Raw genomic sequence first — 19,416 nt, 5'->3', positions numbered from 1 at the left:
GACTACAAACTGAAACACACACAAACACAGCAGTAGTAACAGATGGATAGAGATGAGGACAGAAAGAGAAACTATCATCATGTGATCTCATGGCATGGTTAAACACCTAAGACAAATAGAACTGTTGGCTAATAAACCTGCAATATAGAGTGAACTGAAGCATCACATGATTCTTAGTAAAAAAAAGAAATGGATCTATTATTTCTCTATAGGAAGACAACAGAGAAATAGTCATATCTGCATTTACAATTTGACCATGAAGGCAGCACTCACAGCCTTAACTTGCTAGTGTCAGCAATGTTCATTTGTAGATGGACCCTGGTGTCAAAGCTACATTCGACCAAAACATCAAACAAAAGAGGTCAATCTCTCTACACTGAAAACGATGGAACAGTAATTAATAGATACAACAGACTCAGAGAACAAGGCTTACACAAACAGAAGTGAGCTAGCTGCATAACATCGCTGAGAAGCAAACCAATTGCAACGCTCCAGTGATCACAGTTATTTTTGATCATGCCTGAAGGCAGCAATGTAAAGAGATGCATTCTAATGTTTTGAGGACACAGCTCTGGGCCAGTGATATATCACCTATCAGGGCAACTAAAAATAGAAGTGCACTCTGTAATTTTGCCTGAGCTCTATTCTCATGCATGACTTTCCTCATGTATAATCCTGTAGATGTGAGGGGAATAAAACAGTGAGATGACTAAAGCGCTAGATTCTCAGGAGAAAGTTGTCATCATTTGGTCAATATATTACTTTTTTATTTCAAACACAACAAGTAAACATTCTAAATGAAATGAGACCCTGCACAAAACAAGCAGGTATAGACATGAAATAAAACCTCCTCCAGGCAGCTATGTGGCTGACACTTGTGGTGTGTTCAAGTGCTGATGGGTAGCTCTGCCATCCAATACTTCACAATCAGCTGTTTAACAGAGTACTGAGTTACAGTATGCTGTCAAAATATCAAACCCAGAAGACAAATAATAAACAGATTTCCCATTTAAAAACAATCAAGGATGAGTGCACAAATGGGGGATTGAAAACACGTTGCCACAACGTCATTTACACATTTACACTGGTTAGAAATAGAGCAACTGACTTTTTAGAGGTTAATTTGTATGTGGCACTTTTTGGCATCTCACACCTCATCTCACAGACATCTTTTCACTCTAACTAGCTAACATGATACATGAAATTCCCAGGAGACATGGCAGCTGGTAGCAGTAACAATGCTAATCTATACTATACAAGAAATGAACTGTGTCCCAAACCATCAACAGGCAGCACACAAGTAATGTTAGCATGTACTGTATGCATTTCCTGCTGCTTACCATCAAAATATACTAGGCACTATGTAAATGTCAGTGGTTTTACGGTCATGCAGAAACACAAAACAGATGCCTAGAGAGGCAAAACTTCATTCACAACAAACTGCATCAATATATGATTGAATAAGTAGCCAATTACATATCAGCAACAGGTGTTTATTTTTTAATCTTTCTTTAAACACATATGAAACTGATCACCACAACATTGATCAGAGACTTTGAAAAATTTCTCCATTAAACATCGATAAACACACAGTAACAGTGGGAGCTGTTCCTCACCAGTTTCTGTGATGAAAATCAATCAATCAAAATGAAGGGCTCTGATGCTAACAGCTATTTCTGTACTCTCACCTTGTGATTTATGCAGTTTATGGTACAAAAATAACACCTTGTGATGCTTTCCTCATTAGATGTCATTTATGCTGGTTTGCTTTCTAAAACCTGTGTGTACACACATCTCGTGATGACATCACCCACAAAAACCTGCCTATAAAACATCAAACATATACAGTGTGAAAATGTTGATAGATTTGGTTGTTTGGAGGGCAACTGTCACATCTCAGATGTCAAAGCATAGTACCTCACATACAGACAAACCTTTCAAGTCAAATGCATTAAATTGACTAACATGTGAAAACACAAGAGTGCTCATTCAAACATTGTAAAATATGCAAAAATAAAGAAAAAGAAAGAATGAACACTCTGCTTCTAGTGTTGACACCTCCATTCAGTGTTTGTCAAGATGAATGGATGAAACTGACACATGTGTCGTTGTTTGTATGCAGTACACATGCACTCAATGTCTTTGTGCTGCTGCTATTTTGGGGGTCTAATAAGCTAAAGGTAGGAGTTTCATTCAAGCTCAAGTTATTCAATGCACTCTGTAATTACTGCTTTCCCAAAGCATTCATCAGTAGAAAGCAAGAGATGGAGTGTTGCACGGTGTTTCAGCCTGACAATGTAAGGTTGTATTGGATGCAGCAGGCAAGATGAGTTCCCTTTTCTTTTATCAATAAATCCATCTCCATCTCCTTCAGCTGTTACCTTCTGACTGCCAATATGTACAGTATGAGTTTGTTTAGAAACACCTCATTTCAAGTAGTATGTTTCCTGTGGTTTAATGTTGCAGTGATGTACTTCAGATTAGTATTACCATGGTTATTTTTTTATGATGTAGAAGGAAAGTTTGCAATGCTGCTCTCCTCTTATGACTTACATCTATAAACACATTAGGGCTGCAACTAAGGATTATTTTCATTATTGATTAATCTGTTGAATATTTTCTCGATTATTCGTTTGATCACATTACCTACAGCCCAAGATGCAACCTAAAATGTCTTCTGTCCCGACCAACAGTCCACAACCCAAAGATATTTATGTTACTATCACAGAAGGCTAAAGAAACTAGAAAATATTCATATTTAAGAAGCTAGAATCAGAGAATTTGGGCATTTTTTCTTAAAAAGTTACTCAAAACAATTAATCACTTATCAAGACAGTTGGCAATTTTCTGTCAATTGACTAATTGTTGCAGTCCTGATTCCAACCTTCATCTGCAACATAATTCTAAAGCAACATCTCACAATGTGAGATGCAGCAAATTAAGAAAGAACGTCTCAAAAAAGAAAAATGTCTCAAGTCTGAACATCTATGAGTCAAACATACCTACAACCACACACTCAGACAGTACATTGCGAACTCACTTGTTCTGAGCCGCCCTCTCAGACGAGGACATGAGGAGACCAGCAGCGATATCTGTCTGCTTTGGGGCTGTATAGGCAGTTCCCAAACACAGATGCTGTTTCCACTGCGGGGTTGCTAGAGGGGGAAGGAGGCAGGTGTCCACAGCTACTACTGCTGTTTGGCTTACCATAGCAAAATTAATGTGAGAGAGTAGAGGATCTAAATATAGAAACTACAAGCACACCATGGCTGAAATGATAGTCTTCTTACATAGTCACAAGTCCAAGAAATATGACTCATCCTGTCATTACTCTCCTCATTACACCATATACTGTATATGTTCCCACGGACTGTATACTATAGTTAGCTGAATTACTTTAGTCCATGCATTGTGATTGGCTGTCTGCATTGGCATCTAACGAGAAGCATTATCCCCCAACACTGCACTGTGGATTAATAAGAGGGTCCGTCTGACTATTTACCTTTTATACCCGTAACCTAGCAACGACTGCCAGAGAGGATACACACATGAGCACATACAGTTACCAGTTCTTACCTCATGGCTTTGAAAACCTGTGAAGTTTAATCAAAGCCCAGAGTTTTTAATCAGTGGTTTAATGCAGTGCTTTCTTTTTTTAGTGCGTTTTATTTGATGCTTTGTATGAATTTCCTGTTATCCTTTTTCTTCATGAATAAACTTTCTCAATCACATTTTAGGTGTCAAAGTTGTCTCAAGATGTAATGATAAACGTCAAAAATGAAGCTGTGGCGTACTGGTAATAATACGCTTACGGCATATTAGACCAAACTAAACCAATAAGCAGCCAGCAGTGGAGTTGCTATAATGAGGTAAAAGGTTTGTGCTAAGCAGGTGGATACAGCGAGGCTCCAAGTCAAAGAGCGTATCAACTGTACCAGTCCAAGGCCATTTGACCTGAAGCCTGAGAGAAGCCCAGTGACCTACAATATATGAGAAGCACTACTGTGCTGGGTGAAATCACTCATGCTGTGCTTACACAACCATATTAGATGAGTGTAGAGCACCACTAGAGCATTGTTTGGTGAGTATGAAGCCTGAAATAAAAAATGAAAGGATTTTCTTTTCACCAGCAGTTACTACGGTCACTGTGAACTATTTGTGTTACTTAAATAACATTATTTACTGACATTTACTGGATAGAAGTGAGATCAGGGGGATAATCTATATGACAAGAGGAGTCATGGAAACTATAGAGAGAGCATAATAACTGGAGCATAAACAACTTCCAGTACAAACATAACTGGTTAAACTGGTAGCATTGTCATAAAGGCAGGCTAAATGAGGCAGTAAGCAGAATTACTGGGTAAGACTAACGTACATTAGCTCCTTAGTAGAATTAGCATTAAAAGGAATGCCAAGTCAAGGGGAAAGCACCAACTTTGAGATAAGTTGTTTTAACACTCAAAACTTTCAACCTCATTTGTTATTTTATCAAATTTCCCTCACGTCCATGATTCTTCTATTGAAGTTGGTAAATAGTATATGCATATATGTATATATATGATTCTGAAACCCTGTTTTGATAGAGCCTGTGCTGTGTAGCTGAAGTAAGATCAGTTACTCTGCATACAAAAACACTTTTATTGGTCTGGATTTCAGAGTCCCAACACCGCGTGTTCACCACAGTTAGCAAACTGACAGCAAATGTCAAATGCAAATTTTAGCATTTTTATCCTCTTTCTAAAGCTAGAATTACTGTATAAACAAGTGTAACTGACAGTGCAAAACAAGAGTGCATCACACTGCCTCCCCCAAGCTACTTTCACAGTTTGTTGTATACAGCAGTAAAACTAAGTCATGGCACTGAGGCATGATGAATCCCATGTGAATGTAGTGGAGCACAGCTTCGAGAACTGATGTATACTTTAACGATGAGTGACTAATGCTACAGGGAGAGATGGAGGAGGAGGGCATCTGACCACTGGATGAAGGCTTTGAAAATGTGCATGTGAAACTAAGCAGAAGCAGGGCGGGTGCAACAATGAGACTTATCAGAGCAATGCAGAGACATGCAGAGACTTCCATTTATTTACAGTTCCACCGAACAAGTTTAGGTTAGTTCTAAACATTCAAACTATCTCATACAGCAGTAGAAATCAATCCTTGGGTCAAACTACAAACTTTATCACTCAGTTATCATGGCTGCCAGTTGCATGAATCAGCTACCAACTCAGAGGGAGTGTAGTTATATATATGCATCATGCATGTAGCGAGGCTATCAATGACAAGAGTAACACCTCCATACTGACTCCAAACATTTCGCTCCCAGTCGCATCTTCATCAGGTTAAAACTTTTAAAATGGTCACAACACCCATATAAATACCAATGAGTAACATAGCATAAAACATTAAAAATTGAAAAAGTAAACGACAAAAACTCAATCAAAAGTACATCAAGAAGCTAAAATATACTACACATCTTCTTGGGGACAGTGGTCCATAGCTGTATGATATCATATTTATGTTACTGTATGTTAAGGGAAAAATATTACATGGAGATTTTCTGTTTTTTGTCTAATGTTTCCTTTCATCTAACTTAGACCATTTTGGGATATTTATGGTATACTTGATATATTTGATGTATTATTGTCTCTGTATGCCTGCTCTTTGGGATTGATGTGCTTTTGATTGAGTTTTTGTTGGGTACTTATTGAATTATTAATGTTTTTGAGGTGTTTATGATCCTGGGCTGGTTAGATGGGTTAACCACACCTGTCATCATAGTGTCTATCAGGTGTTCCTCTTCTCATTGTGTTTCATGAACACTTCTCATGTGTTTATTCAATTGCAACCACTCCAAACAATGCGTTATTGTAAAATAGAAACTATTATTCATATTTCACACAGTTGGACCACACCAAGCTGTTCTGTTCTGTGCCAAGCTGAACTGAACACTTGAAAATACTGCTTGAGGAAATCTGACATTAGTCACTCTTCACAGAGTTTGCTTTTGTTCTTTTGGGAAAAAAAGCTGATTTACATTCAAGAAATATTCATCATGTTTTCTGCATCGAGTTGCAATGATGAGTGTTCAATTAAACATTGCTATTTTTGTACTTCACTGCACATTCTCCTCCTGCAGCAGCACCCTCAACGTGAGGGTTTATAATATGCTGTGGCTGTCAGGCTGGCTGGCTGAGCTGTGTGCAAAGCGTAACCGCTCACGTGTGGTGTTGTCATGCTCCACTGAGAGGATCCCTCCTCTCTGACGTTCACTACAGCCCTATCCAGCAGAATCAAGATGAGATGGAAATGTGGGGTGGCATGGCCGAGGGCAGATTCAGAGCCTCTGTGCAGATTTAGTGTGGAATCTCCTAGCGGTTGTGTGCACTGACCTCTTTCTACGGCTTTATATACCTACAGTTAGACTCTCTTCCCCCGTTATCTGCTACAGCCCTAATTCCTACAGACAGTAGGAGGGAGAGCTGAGCTATGGGAAAAAGAAAGAGCACCTGCCCTCTGCTTTTCTTGCTTTTACAGTCAAACATACACTTTTCTGCTGTCATCTAGTTTTTCAGGGGTTATTTTTAGGTTCACTGTGTCATGCTTCTTTTAGGTGAGCAAAAGATTTTGGACCCACACTGTCTGGGTGTTCTTCCAGCCACTGTTGAATATGTTTCAATCTTATTTGTGGGATTTTATAGAATAATCTTATGGTACCAAAAATCAAAGTGAATATACACCTACAAACTGAGGAACAGTTGAGGGCTTTCTCTGCTTTTTCACTCACACACACATTTACCAACAGACTGTTAACATCAGTGATGTACAGTTATGTGCCGTACATCAGTCATTCTGTTGAGAAAGCAAGATAACAGCTTCCACTGGTTGCATTTAGCGTGTTCCAAATTAATATCTAATTTTATTGGACACTGTCCAAAAGAGAATGTGTGTGTATGTACATTCCATAAGTGTCTGCATGCGGTGAAGAGCTTAGAGAAGTAAATGAGAGAGAAATGACCCAAAAACCAATCCCAGCACAGATCCACATCAGAACCAAAAACAGAAACAATGACACAAAAACCTTCCGATCACCTCCCTCAAACTGGGTGATGCAGAAAAACACGTCCATTCATTAATTTTAAAACCAGAAGAGGGAAGTTGGGGGGAAGATGCTGATGATACATAGATCCTCTTAGCCTTGCATTTTATTTTGACACTGCTAAGTAATTCTCCAGTGACAGAGAAGATGAGGGATGAGGACATAGTTGAGGTCAGAGTGACCTCAGTGAACAATTTGACTGTTTAAGCTGTTTTACAGTCAGAGGAACGTGCACACACATTTCAAGTGAGTCTAAGGAATATGCAGGTAATTGTAAAATGTACATGAAGCTCTAACAGGAACTACATGTAGTCATTTATCTAATTATTGTTAAATATCACCTGTTGTTTGTCTGAAAACCTAAAAGCTGAGGATTTTAAACCAAAGCTAAATATCTCTCTTAAATACATCATCATGCAAGATCGCTGCACAAAAACATATTAAAAGAAAAGAAACTGTGTGGAACTGATTATTTCTTGTATAACTACACATCAGTTGTACACTATAAGTGAGGACGTTTATACACAGACATCATCTTTAGGCTTGTGCAAATTTTAATTATATTGTTTAGAAGGTTTATGATAATTGCATTGTTCATGTATCAATCTCATAATGACAGACAAACACCACTTCAATTCTAATACACACACACACACACACACACACACACACACACACACACACAGTTCCAGCTATAGGTTTACTGCTGTTGTGTATAGATACAGACCTGACAGGTCAAAGAAAAGGCATCACTCACCTGTTCATGCCTCTATATTTTTTCTCAAACCAAAACTGAGCTGCTAAACAACCTGACTTCTTCAGTAGTGTTTTTAACTCCAGCTGCTAAAAGTTCATCTTTAATAACTGTGCATCAGTCCACATTTTCTGAGCCATTCTTCCTTATAAAGTTTCATTAAATGTGATGAAATATATTTTGTCCATGCAATGTTTCATGCATTTTTTTTGCAGAATGTGTCTAAATATACTGTACTTATACATTTTTGGTAACATCAGCTAAATGACTGATGAACCAGTCACTGATGCTTCCAGTTTCACAATTCAGGTCTACAAGTGCCTACACATCATTGTGAAGCACATGCAGGAAGTGGCGTAACATCAGCAGTAGATTAATGCACCAATGTTCACTCACCACAACAAATAAACAAAGAACAGAAAATTCAAGTAGATTTGCATTTGCCTCTTGACCTGTGAGTTGTCCGGACAGTTTCCGAATCTAAACTGGCTTCTCTGAAAGGGCTAGATAAATAATTCACTTTCTGATAAATCTGAATCATTTTACAACCAACACCTTCATCACTGACACTGGGAAAGATACTTCCCTGTGTGAGGAAAGACCTGAAATTTAAGTAGAATAACAGGTAAAATCCAGAAAATGTTACTCAGAAAAATGGAATTAAAAATCAGAGCGAATGAAAAGACAGAAGAGAAGAAAGGAGCGTTTAACTTGCATTTACAGCACATTAAGAGTAAAGGAGTAATTCTGACTTGTCACTACGCTAAATGAAGGGTGACAGTACAAGAATGCAAAAATATTATAGTAGCTGTAAATATGCCCTCATTAAGCACCACTAAGCATTAATACAGCTTCAAGGACTGCAGATGGAAAAACTGTGCTAGCACTGCTTGTCGGGAAAAAAAAGAGTTTTCTCACTAATCTGTTTATAGAAGAGTTAACCAACACACTGATCTGTACTAGACTTCCATCAGGTATATCACACAACAATACAGGACAATACTCTGAAGTCAGCCACTGATAGAAAGATCTCTACTATCACTGTCAACATCAACCCCCCCTCCACCTCCCGTACCTCTGAAGCAAAGAGAGTGGTCTGTAACCTACCTTGCATCCAAACATCAACGACAAAGTGTTGTTGGTGCAGGCAACTTTGCAGTGGCACAGCACCGGGGTGCAATCTGGGCTTTTGACAATGGGAGACATTCCTAGAAGAAAGCTGCTGGGACACACTCTGCTGTAGCAACGGGCTGCGAGGCAGAGAGACGAGAGGAGATAAGCTACAGTAGGACCAAACTAGAAAGCTAGAAAGAGGGTTCACGCTTCATGAGAGCGAGGTTTTGCATACGGGCTCTTGCTCACACACACATACACACACGCGCACACACACACACCACTGTGTCTCCACCATTTACTCTTGTTCCCTCTCTCTCTCTCTCTCTCTGCCACCAATGTCCACTGTCTCTATCTCTCTTTCCCTCTCTTACCACTCTACCTTCCATCTTAACCATCCTCCTCCTCCTCCTATTAGCCTCATTACTGAAGAAGGATTAACTCATTAGCAGAATAATCTGCCTTAACATTTGCCCTTAACTGCTGCAAAATTGAACTTGGAAAAAAAAATGATTGTCAGTGATTTAGTTGAATGTACTGTATACTATACTATATATATGTAGCAGCCAGTCAACCAAGCAGCCTCTTTAAGTCAGGATGTTTTATGGTGCCCCCAGCTGGCCAAAGAGTCATCTGGCAGCTGGTCAAATTCAAACTACAGTGCCACATTTAGTTTCCCCTACAGAATGTATTTGAGTGGTTCATCTAAACAGATTTATCACCACGCAGAAAGATCTTATTTGATTTTTGTATTTAGGTATTGTTATTTCATGTGTTCAAATGCATGTGTGTGAAGTGTCACTTTCTGCATGTGTGATTGTATCAATAGTCTAACAAGAAATCAAATCATGAATGGAACATTCTTTTCAAGGAAACAGTTCATTGGATTTCCTTAAAGGATATGTCTGGTGACATTTTATATTTTTCATATGTGGACAAATCTCATGTACAGACCCAAACCAATGATGAACTGATCTGACAAGCACTGTGTTTGTATTCAAACTCTGATATATCTTATTCATTTGAGCTCCATTATAGTCCAAAAGCTATTAAAAACACATCAGTGAGCCTTCATTACCATAAACACACACACACACACACACACTGTTGTTTATTTTTTCACTCAACCCCACACACACCATCCTGCTGCCAGAAATACTCATGTGAGAACCAAATAGATATTAATCCGCTGCAGAATATAGTTCCCAACAAATGCACTATTTCCTCATGTTTGAATGACGTTTTCTTTATATGTTTTAATTGGAAGGGACTGCAGATGAAAATTAGCTTGAAGCTAAATCTGGTACAGTACATCATTTATGTTAAAATGTCCTGATAAATAAATACAGTACAATAAAAACTACCGTGACCTGCTGTTCTAGCAAATGACTGAACCTTTTTTAAAAATTGCTACAGATGTACGTCTTCAGTAGGAAGCAATGGACTTGGTGCTAAGCACCACAGACAGGGATGGACTAACACATTGTTGGTTTTGGTGTTTACATGGGATTTGTTGACAATAGGACACATAAATTAACGCCATAAATTAACCTAACCAGCATTTGTGATGCTTCATCACTCCAACTAACCATACCACAACTGTGGTGTTAATGAGCCATTCATACAAATAAATGTCTCTTTATTATCCTCACAACTATAGCTGTTTGATTCATAGTGTTGCCACACTGAACAGTTCTAACAACATACACATAATATCCAAATGTTACACTAATAACATGATTCCAGTAGTTGCAAGCTTCATGTACTGTTTGCAGACTATAGCCATGTAGTGCTCTAGAATTAACACTTTGGTGTTAATAAGTAATAAGTAAGTACTATTTATGCACTGGACAAAAACAGAGGAAACACTGGTCAATACCAAGAGGGAAAGGCCAGAGTTTAACAAGGACTTCAGTTCATGTGGGACTGCTATAACCTGAGGTTATTTTTAGCAGGCATTTACTCTGAGGTAAAAGATGCTGAAATCTTCACTAGGGTACACAGCCAATTAAATTACTGCCATGGCTGATTTGGAAAGGATTATTGTATATATATTTCAATCATGCAATCTCCTCCTGGAAGTTGTATTTTGATCAAATATAGTGTAATGATGTCATTTAAGAAAGAGTCATTCTACTATTTCAGTTTGTTTCTTTAACACTGCTCTTATGAAATAAACTTTTTATTATTGTATAATCTCTATATGTAGGATATCCATGTTATAACTTGCTTGTCTAATTTCTATAAACTAAAATGACTTATTTTCTTCCACACAGTACAATACAATTAAACCTTTTAATCATAACTAATGATGAACTAATGATGATTATCATATGCACCCCCTCACTGGCAAAACTAGCCTGGGAGCCTCTCTGACAAACCCAAAACAGTATGCGGAGGTGAACACTGCACACGTCGTCATCTGGCACTGCGCCCAGATAAGAGATGAGAGCCCTGGATGAAGCGCTGATGTGTGCATACCAGGTGAAAATTACAACACCCCAGTAGGTTAATATCTTCAACAGTCACACCCTGCAGGGGCTACCCTCATCTCTCTGTCAAAATATAAAGCTATATGATTATTACACAGTGACCTCTATGTTTGCATGTGTGTGATTTAAGCATACGGAATACTTGGCAACTAAAAACTGTTATTTTTCAATTCTGACCAACCTTCTCTGATGAAAATTATTTAGAAAATACTTTCTTTAAAAGTCTGGGAGGGGTAATATTCACTCCCAATACATAAAATAGACTGACATGATCATCTGTGCAAATAAAATTTCAGTGTAACAGTGAAATCTGTGTCCCATACAAAGTTTGTCCAAACTGTGGAACCTCTGTGTTTCCATACTTACAGTGTCAGTAACATATCAGTGGTTTTTAATGTTTCAGCCCATCAGCTACAAATCATGTATTCCCACTTGCCACAAAAATGTAGATTTGTGGGCCTGCAGCTTAAAACATGTGATAGTTGATACTGCTGTTTGGCTTCTGCTCTACTGTTTGCTGCATGAGCGTTGACTGAATTTCCCATTTTCTCTGCAGCCAAGGTACAGTGCTATACAGAACTACTGTGTCTCATGCTGGCTCAATACATAAAACAAAATGTAAGCAGTTTCTACCCCTGTCTTTTCTTTTCACTGCCTGTCTCGCATGACTATTCATTAGTCTTCAGTCTGCAGGGGAGTGCAGAAGATGAGATCATTAAAAGTTTTGTGAGTTGTTGAGTCCTTGTGCAGTAGATGAGGACTGACACGGCTGCAGTAGTTGCATCAAGTCCTTTACAAACACCTTGGCAGGCACTGTGTGAATGATGCATCCTGATTCACCAGGATACATCTACAGTGTACAGTACAGTGTTATTTGAACTGAACCACTAGATGGAACTGTAACACTGAGGATAATACAATGCTCCACTGCTAAAGTATCAGTTCAAGTCTGGAACAGGAAAAGCCAACAGTAACTAAAAACTCCATTTCAGCCCACTCTAATAAACAGAGACTGAGGTCAATGAGAATTAATTAATCAGGCAGCCTCTGGGAAACTATTCCACACATTTCTTCAAAATTTGTGAGAAGCTTTGAGAAGATTGCTTTGTTCTTTTTTTACACACAGTCATTCACATGTGGAACTGGGGCAACCATGCTGGCTACCTCATCGCCAGCATGACCGCAGGCAATGAGATTTCACCCATTTCTTGGGTAAAGTTACAAGACTTGGAAAAAACCCCATGAAGGAATCAGCAACTGGGCACTTCTTGAGAGAAGGTCTCCCCTCACAGGGACAAAAGCAGAGCAAATTTCATTCTCCATCCTTAAGGCTGTCAACTCCAATTCAGGTCTCTCTGTCTGCACTTTCCTCCACACAGTGTGACTGATGACTCTGTGGCTTTTTGCTGAAGGTAAGCATTTTAATCTGCAACTCTTCTTCACATGTTTGCCGCTGAGCTGATTTGCAGGTTGATGTCTTGGCTGTATCTCAAGCAATGTGAAAGTAAGACTTTAGAAGATCTGATTACCCAGGACACTAAGATTCTTATCACTAATTTGGCCACTATACACCTTATAATACACCTGTGTGTCCTGGGAACAGAGAGCTTTAATGCCAACACTGCAATGATTAGACTGTCACTGAGCTGCTTCAGCCATCAGCTACACATTCACCACTACAGCAGTGATGTTTCTGCACAAACATAACACACTAGCAAAAGAAGGTCCAAAGCCAGCATGATGTGTCTAGATCACAAATGTATATGCATAGTATTTAACATATAACATTTTTTATTTATTCGTCCCTATTTGAATATCAAGAACTCTATCACATTTTACATTTTCATATTGAAAAGAATCTTGGATGCAAATTTCCAGATGAAACCACCATCACCACAGAGCCCATGACTCAGTGACAAATAGCATGTGCAATCCAAACAGTACACTGAACCCACACTGAAGCTGATGGATGATGTTTACACACAGCACTTCCCCCACACTAGGTTAATGATCCAATTACAAATATGTCCATTCAAGAGGAATATAAACACTGTCTCATAAGTGGCTGTGCTTACACTGCAACAGAAGGCAGCCATGTTCTGTCACACTGTGCGTCACGTTGATGAAATATGTGCCTATACATACTATACAAAGGGAATCAAGGCAATCCTAATGTATAACGAATCCTAATAATTTACATTATAACAGCATTACAAAGGCAATTAAGCTATTAGTCAGTTGTTACCTAAGTTGATTTGCTCTCTACACTCCATGGTTGTTATGCAGAATATTTTACATTTTACATTTTAAAACACAATGAATGAATGTTGCAAAGGTCAGGAAAGAAAAGTTGAGCCTCTACATTGAACATGCTATGAAATTACAACAATTAAATTCAAGTGGATTGACTGTAATGATCACAGGTTCACATGGGATGGATGAGACAGAATCCCATGTTTACAACTTGCCAGCTTTCACATCACCTGACAGCTGAAGAAGGTTGTATGATAACTGGGTTGGTTGTGCGAAGGTTTAAAATACAATGCATTGACAAAATGATATTATATCCATTAAATATGGGTTTAATTAGTTGTAGACTGAACAATGGACTTTGGCTTAAGTTAGGCGCCCATGTTTGCTTGATTATCAGGTCCTTCTGTATTATTAAGTGCCAAGTCGGATACAACCAAGCTTTCAGAAAAATATGAGTTTTCCGGTTGTAATTACAACTTGGATGTTAATGTAAACACCAATTACAAGTCAACATGATAACATACACAAGGCAATGCTCACTGCTTTGTTTTTGTTGTAAATCAGAACACATCAGGAATGTGTTCAGCTTTTGTTGTCCACCGTTACAATTACTTGCAAGAGTTTGTTAAACTTAATACATATACAGTATGTAGGACCTGTTGTCTGTCTGATATGAAGGCACACACTGCTTAATAGTGTCATTTCAACAGCAGTATTTAAGAACAGGCAGAATGCAGCAATTTCTGGGGACCCTCAAAATTATCACTGCATATTAACTGGTGTCACACTTTTAACCATGACCCAATAGTATTAGTATTGCCATTACTGTATAGTCATGGTCATTGTCAGAATCATACTCTTAAAACCACTCTATTTCTTTAGACCTCTGCATGTAAATCCATTGAAATTACACATTGTAGGACTGTGTTACAACATTTAAATATAGTAATAAGTTGGAGCAAATTTGAAGGATATAAATAGATAAACTAACTGTGTGGAAAAAAACACCTGCAATATCTGCAACAATTAATTTGCCTGTATCTTGAATGAATGATCACAAAAAGTTAAGATTAAAGGACAATGTAACATTTACATTTATCTATTTAGCAGATACTACAGAGACACACAACTCAAGCCTCAGTAGATCAAATTTGAAATTCTATCTGAAGCAACAAACACACAAATTGCAGGTGCATGAAGTAAGACATAAGTAGGAAATGAGAAGGAACATTCAGAGAGAGAAAGAGAGAGGAAGAGAGAGAGTTAGATGAGTGAGTAGATGCTTTCTGAAGAGCTACATTAGTCATTTCTGAAGACAGAGAGGGATTCTGTTGAATGATTTGAGATAGGTAACTCAGGAGAAGAGTTTTCCTGCAGCACAGTGATGGCAGGACAAGTCATAGTTCATTGGCTGATTGTAGTGAATGAGAATATCTGAATGAGGGTGAGGTGGGCGCTGTGCTAGTGGCTAGTGACTTGAACTTAATGCGAACAGTGATGGGAAGCCAGTGGAGAGTAATGAAAAGCAGAGTGACCCTTGAAAATAAGGTTGCTAACCTAAATAGGATTTTCAGAGGTTTTACTGTTCATGTTTGCAGCCCTGCCAGAGGGGCATTATAGTACTCAAAGTATGACATGACCGGTGCCTGTACAAGGAGCTGAGTGGCATACTCAGGTGAGACCTGATATGACCCAGTGGCAGAGGCTACTAATATTCTCACTGAAAGTTAGTTGGTCATCGATCATGATGCCCAGATTTTTTTGCAGACTTTGTTTAAGGAAGAGCAAGCAAGACAAAATATTTGAGACTTTTGTAAATTACTTTTAATACCTTCTAAGGCTTTTATTTTGGAGCAAATTGAATTAAATGAGGTAGGCCGAGATCTGTGCTGAGACAGTAGCAGGAAGGAAAGATAAAGCGGAGTATCATCAACATAGCAATGGTAAAGTCTGTTTTTCTTATTGTCAACTAATGTCATTAAAAATGATTTGTTAGTCTGTCTCTCAGTATTCACCTACCCTGTCTGTGGCAATCAGCCCCCAAACCATTCATGAATACTGAAGAAACATACATTCGCTTTTTAAAAAGGCTATATATTGTTCTCTCTTATGTCACTGTGCTGGATGGGAGATGTGGGAGGTGTGAAAATATGGTGGGATTCATTATATTTGCAATATAACAAAACTACACACAATATTATAAAATGAACTCCAATTACTAAAATCAACACGAGGAAAAAAGGCTTGGGTCTCTTTAAATACCAACTCAAGATTAGTTAGTTAATCCAAAGGGTATAAAGCCACATTGATTCCATCTACACTTGATTCCTCCTTATGTTAACTGAGTGAGCCGGTTAAAAGGTTGAGGAATGGTTTCTTTCTCCTTCCCTTCAATTTGGAACTGTCTTATCTTTCTCCTCTCTTACAGTTCCACTTCTTATATTCCCCTAGGTCCAGTCCAAAAAAACAAGGGGGCTTTCCCCTCTGAACAATACCTGCATTCTGACAAAAAGGACAGAGTGGAGAGAGAGAGAGAGAGAGAGAGGGAAGACAGAGAGGCAGCCAGAGAGGAGGACAGTGAGAGAGAGCATGAATGGTGTAGAGGCCACTTTATTGGCTCTCACAAAGGGAGGCTGTGGGACAAAAACAAGTGGAGTCAACATACTTTTCACTTATTATCACAAACAGTTCCCGAGCACAAACTAGACAGGTCCAGATAACATGTAAACAGACTAAATGATTCTGATTCTGATAAAAACATGTCTCTAGCCAGTGTTTTGTTATATAACTACAATGACTGCTTATTGATGGTGTTTCAGTGAAGAGTGCATATACAGTAAAAGGCAGGATAGCATTCATAATGGACCAAGTCTAAAGGAATAGAAAAAAAACAACAAAAAAGCTTCTGCTGTTACACAACAATGTAAATAAAGCCACTGAACAAGGAGACTACCAGCAGGATAAAACACACACCTGTCCGTGTGGAAACTGACCCCACACAGCACATCCTAATCTTCCTTTGAGTGACAGCTCATGAGGCTGTCAAAGGCTTCAGTGGAGGATTTATGATGAACAAAAATGTGTGTTATTCTGCTGAGCTGAGATTTTATGCAGTGATGTAAAATCTGAGCAAGAACAAAAGTGCAGGATGCTGCTCATCAACATCAAACACTAATGAGGGATTGCCTCAGTGCTTTTCAGGAAAAGAGAACTTTATAGTGTTTTATACCATATATATAACTACACACATCATCAACATATCTAGACATTACACACAAGCAAAGAAAAGCATGAAATAATAAAACTACCATGCAAAAATAAAATCCAACTTCACCATTAAATTCACCAGCTTGCCTCCAACTTATCTTCATAAAGTAGTTTTGGCCATCATTTCCATCTGATAACACAGTGCACTTCAAAATAATTGCTGTGATCTGGCAACATCGCTCCAACAAAGCCTGATGGTGAAAGACACATGAGCAGTTAGACGATCAGACAGGTTGTAAACAAGCCAACAGATTAACCGGATGATCTAAACCTTCTCTTTACTGGGAGATAATACTGAAAGTAAGCGAGCCAAAAATGACTCACTTGTACAGGAAAATAGTGTGCGCACAAATACAGCAAGCACGTTAGGTCAAAGCTGAAGCAGGCAGTTATTCTGTAAACTCTGATAGGTGTTCACAATGGACAGTTTGGGTAATAATTTTAACATTCACCTTTATTTTCTCCTCTGGCTAACCAACTTGTCTAATCGCCTGTCTGTTTGTTGACCTGTCTGACTTCTTTTTAGTGATGTCACCATGTTCAAGATATCAGCTATAAACTTGGTAATAAACCAAAAGATTCCTTTTACAGCTGGCCTGTCATGCTTTACTTTTAGGTGTGGACCTGCCATACAACTCCATTCAGTATGAGTTGGAAAATTTCTCTCCATCAAAGTAATCACATGTGACAACAATATAGAAACTGCAGCCATTACTTCATCTGACAGAAAGTCTCCCACCAAAAACATAGAACATTACCACAGAGCAGCAACTAATGATTATTTTCATAATTGATTAACAGCCTATTATTGGCTCAAATAATCACTTGATCATTCTTTGTCATGTCTATTTGTTCATTTTTTGTTTGTAAAAAGGTTGAAAAGGTTCATCATAAACAATCATAAATAAAATATATTTAAAAAATGAATCACTTGATCATTTGTCTTCTCAAAAATACAAACATTTCTAATTACTAAAGCATATACTATGTGACGCCTATACACTATAGTACTCTATTGGATTTACAATGGTATGAAACGAAGGAAAGCAAACATATACTCATATTTGAGAAGCCACCTAATTTTTATTTATTTTTTCTGTTTTGGTCATTGATTAATTTTCTGTCAATCAACTAAGAAATGAATTGTTTCTGCACAACACTCCTTATCACGATGTCAGCACAATCTCAATATCAACATCAGCTGTTTTTTGTGTGTTCAGAGGATGACAATCTCTTGCTTCTACTGAGCTGCATCAATAAAATGCACATTTTAGCACACAAACAAACCTACAGTACCTCACCACTAAGATTTACATATATGAGTGATTTCATGGCCTGTATAGTTGAACCTCACTGTGGTAAGACGTCAGTGAGAGAGAGCAGGAAACTACAGCAGAGAGGGAGGCTGCTGAGGTTAAGAAGGAACTGGAAGAAAAAGAGACTTTGCTGCAATTTTCTGCTATAGAGTTCAGGCTCCTTACCACCCCAGACTGCAGGGTGAGTCGGCAGCAAATGCACACACACACACACACACACACACACATATACACAGCTAGAGTTTCTCCCTCTCACTTACGTATCACCTGTAAATTCTACTGTGAACTGTGAATGTCCTTAAAGTCTTTCTTACCTCCTCGCTCTTTTCCTTCTCCTCCTGCATGCCTGTGTGTATGTGACTGTATATTTGTGTGTGTGTGTGTTTGGAGATTCAACCTGCTATCTCCCTAGCTGGGAAGTGCTCTCTTCAAACTAATGCCTGCTCTCTGGCAGCACTCAGACCGGCTGCTCATTGTGCCGGTATGTGTGTGTGTGTGTGTGTGTGTGTGTGTGTGTGTGTGTGTGTGTGTGTGTGTGTGTGCCAGTGCTGTCAGTGTTGTGGGACAGCAATGAATTGCTTCCCCATCGCTGCATCGGCAACTGCGGCAAACAAGTTCCCTCCCACACCCCGCCCCACTGTAGGGAGCTCAGCCAAGAGGGAACCATAGGCTGGACAGGCTTTGCTGCAGCACGGACACTGAAAGAGGTAACACACACACACCAGAGCACACGTTTGACCACAACTTGAAAGAAGTATTTTGACCAATTAAATCAGGGACTGTGAGCATAAGTTTGGAGAGCTATGTTTTTCTATGGGAACAAAGCATGCATATATTGTGTTTCTGAATGGAAGCAGGAGTAACAACTTGCCAACTGGCCGAGGTAAATCTTATACAAAGTCATGTCAGTGCAGTGGCTGTATTGTCTGCTTAATGGCATCAGTCTGGTAAAAATTGTTGTTCATTGTTCAAATAATGTTCACTGTTTTCAGTGGGAGAATGGTAAACTCTGTCAACTGTCATATAAATCCCAGCTGTGCTGCTTGCAGATGAAACCTGACAGCAAAAGTTGAAATTTCTTACCTTTTGCATTTCTGTGCAGTGAAGACAAACTTTATA

General features: G+C 38.7%; 1 protein-coding gene across 19 annotated transcripts in view; it reads right to left on the bottom strand.

Moving 5' to 3' along the window:
- dlg2 (discs, large homolog 2 (Drosophila)) overlaps positions 1-19,416 on the bottom strand; it is a 182,547-nt gene that overhangs the window by 90,452 nt on the left and 72,679 nt on the right. The window lies entirely within an intron of this gene.

This window comes from Thunnus albacares, chromosome 13 (genome assembly GCF_914725855.1).
Source record: "Thunnus albacares chromosome 13, fThuAlb1.1, whole genome shotgun sequence".
Classification (NCBI taxonomy): Eukaryota; Metazoa; Chordata; class Actinopteri; order Scombriformes; family Scombridae; genus Thunnus; species Thunnus albacares.
Note: the sequence above shows the minus strand (reverse complement) of the source record. Positions and strands in the feature narration are given on the sequence as shown.